Source organism: Rhinopithecus bieti, unplaced genomic scaffold (assembly GCF_001698545.2).
Source record: "Rhinopithecus bieti isolate Rb0 unplaced genomic scaffold, ASM169854v2 scaffold_9383, whole genome shotgun sequence".
In the NCBI taxonomy this organism is placed as follows: Eukaryota; Metazoa; Chordata; class Mammalia; order Primates; family Cercopithecidae; genus Rhinopithecus; species Rhinopithecus bieti.
In genome coordinates, this window is record NW_016806471.1 from 2,125,518 (window position 1) to 2,128,774 (window position 3,257).

Sequence of the window (3,257 nt, forward strand, 5' to 3'; positions counted from 1 at the left end):
AGGCTGAGGCTGGCGGATCACCTGAGGTTGAGAATTTGAGACTAGCCTGACCAATATGGTGAAACCCCATCTCTACTAAAAATAAAAAATTAGCTGGGCTGTGGTGGCATGCGCCTGTAATCCCAGCTACTCAGGAGGCTGAGACAGGAGAATTGCTTGAACCTGGGAGTCAGAGGTTGCAGTGAGCCGAGATCACGCCACTGCACTCCAGCCTGGGCAACAGAGAGAGATCCTGTCTCAAGAAACAAAAAACGGCCAGGCGAGGTGACTTGCGCTTGTAATCCCAGCACTTTGGGAGGCTGAGGCTGGCGGATCACCTGAGGTCAGGAGTTTGAGACCAGCCTGGCCAACATGGTGAAACCCCGTCTCTACTAAAATACAAAATTAGCCAGGCATGGTGGTGGGCATCTGTAATCCCAGCTACTCTGGAGGCTGAGGCAGGAGAATCACTCGAACCCGGGAGGTGGAGGTTGCAGTGAGCTGAGATCATGCCACTGTACTCCAGCCTGAGCACTCCAACAAAACTGAAACTCTGTCCCCCCACAAAAAAAGATGTCGATAGTACTTTCTCAGGGCTTGTTGCCTAGGAGTTTGGCTGTATATCTACAGATTTAGATTATATGCAGAAATCTCACTTCTGATATTGTAACCCTCGTTTAAAATTATTATAGGGTACATTACTGGCTTTCATATGATATCCTTTCATCATCTAAAAAAAAACTACGTAGAGGCTGGGTGTGGTGGCTCACACCTGTAATCCCAGCATTTTGGGAAGTTGAGGCAGGCCAATCACTTGAGGACAGGAGTTTGAGACCAGCCTGGCCAACATGATGAAACCCCATCTCGACTAAAAATACAAAAATGAGCTGGGCATGGTGGCACAGGCCTGTAGTCCCAGCTACTCGGGAGGCTGAGGCACAAGAATCACTTGAGCCTGGGAGGCGGAGGTTGCAGTGAGCTGAGATCACGCCACTGCACTCTAGCCTGGGTGACAGAGGGAGACTCCGTCTCAAAAAAAAAAAAAAAGAAGAAGAAGAAAAAAAGTTTTATTAAAGCTATTCACAAAGCTGTGTAACAACCACCAGAATAACTGTTAGAACATTTTCATCACTCCAGAAAGAAACCCTGTATCCACCAGCAGTCACCCTTCATTTATCCCCAACCTCCTCAGCCTTGGCAAACACTATTCCACTTTTCATTTCTACAGATTTGCCTATTCTGAACATCTCATATACAGTAGGGGTGTCCAATCTTTTGGCTTCCCTGGGCCACACTGGAAGAAGAACTATCTTGGGCCACACTAAAATGCACTAACATTAACGATTGCTGATGAGCTAAAAAAAAAAAAAAAAAAAAAAAAAAATCACAAAAAAAATCTCATCATGTTTTAAGAAAGTTTCCGAATCTGTGATGGACTGCATTCAAAGCCATCCTGGGCCACATGCAACCCATGGGCCGTGGGCTGGACAAGCTTGAAAGATACATACAATATGTGGGCTTTTGCATCTGACTTCTTTTGAAAATAAATCTTTTCAAAGTTCATCCATGTATCAGATGTATCTTTTTATTACCAAATAATATTCCATTGTATGGATATACCACTTTGAACATATCCATTCATCATTTGAGGGACATTTGGGTTGTTTCCACTTTTTGGCTATTATAAATAATTCTGCTGTGAACATTTGTGAACAAGTTTTTGTGTGGACATATGTTTTCATTTTGTGGGAATACACCCAAGAATAGAATCATTGGGTCATGTGGTAATATTATGCTGAAACTTTTCAGGCATTGCCAGACTGCTTTTCCAAGCTGCTGCTTCATTTTACATTGCAATTAGCAAAGCATGGGGTTCCAAATCTCCACATCCTCACCAACACTTGTGTTTTTAAAATTATTATAGCTATCCTAGTGGATGCGAAGTGGCATCTCATTGTGGTTTTGATTTGCATTTCCCTGATGACTAATGATGTTAAACATCTTTTCATGTGCTTATTGGCTATTTGTATATCTTCTTTGGAGAAATATCTATTCAGACCTTTAGCCCATTTAAAGAACTGGGTGCTCTTTTTATTATTGAATTCTTCATCACTTTTTAAATTGAGCAGTTACCTAAAGCTCTACCTAAAGCTCCATGGTCAGTAAAATTCACCCACATGACAGTGGTATGTGATGCACCTTGTAGTAAAATGTGGAAAAAGGCTAGGCGTGGTGGCTCATGCGTGTAATCCCAGCACTTTGGGAGGCTGAGACTGGTGGATCACCTGAGGCCAGGTGTTCAAGACTAGCCTGGCCAACATGGCAAAACCCCATCTCTACTAAAAATACAAAAATTAGCCAGGTGTGGTGGCGGGTACCTGTAATCCCAGCTACTCGGGAGGCTGAGGCAGGAGAATTGCTTGAATGCAGGAGGTGGAGGTTGCAGTGAGCCAAGATCACGCCACTGCACTCCAGCCTGGGTGATAGAGCAAGGCTCCATCTCAAAAAAAAAAAAAATTGGAAAAAGAACATCACTGCAGCAATGTCATGATGCCTACTGCTTATGCATTTCAGGGCTCTGATTCCATTCATGATGTGGATGAGGCATTTCTATTTGATCAGGTTAGTATTTTGTAAGTTAGTAAACCACTAAAGCACTAATTAGATTTTGTCAAATATTTGAAAAATATCTGATTTGATATGAAATTCAATAAATGCTTTAGTCATCCCAACAGTTGAAGATAAAACTTACTGTAAGTATAAACAGAACCAAGTTGTTATAATAAAATCCACTGATGCTTTCAAGCTATAGCTAACTTGAATTTTTACCTCTACATATATTTATTAAAAGTAAGTTGCAAAACATTTACCTAAATTCCTTCTAGATAAATTACAAGAACCTTCTTACAAATTTGGTCTTTTGCACAACAGCAATGGCTAAAATAAATGGGGCCAAATTTTTGGAGAAAGTCTTGTTTAATTCAGAATATAATTAAAATCTTATGTAGCTTTATTGGTTTTAGTATCCAGCAGAGAAAAAATATTGAAACTCCAAGAGATTTTGAATTAAATAGCTACAACAGTTTTGTTTTATTAGTTCTGACTGTGTGAAAAAAAATCATAAGGACAACTTTGGAAAAATCTAGTTCTTTTAGGGCCCCAAATGACTTTTAAAACAATAAAACAAACTATAAAACGTACACAAGTGATATTAAAAATTATGTAGTTCAATAAATGTGACATTCACAAATGTGGTTGTAATTTTTTTTTTTAACTTT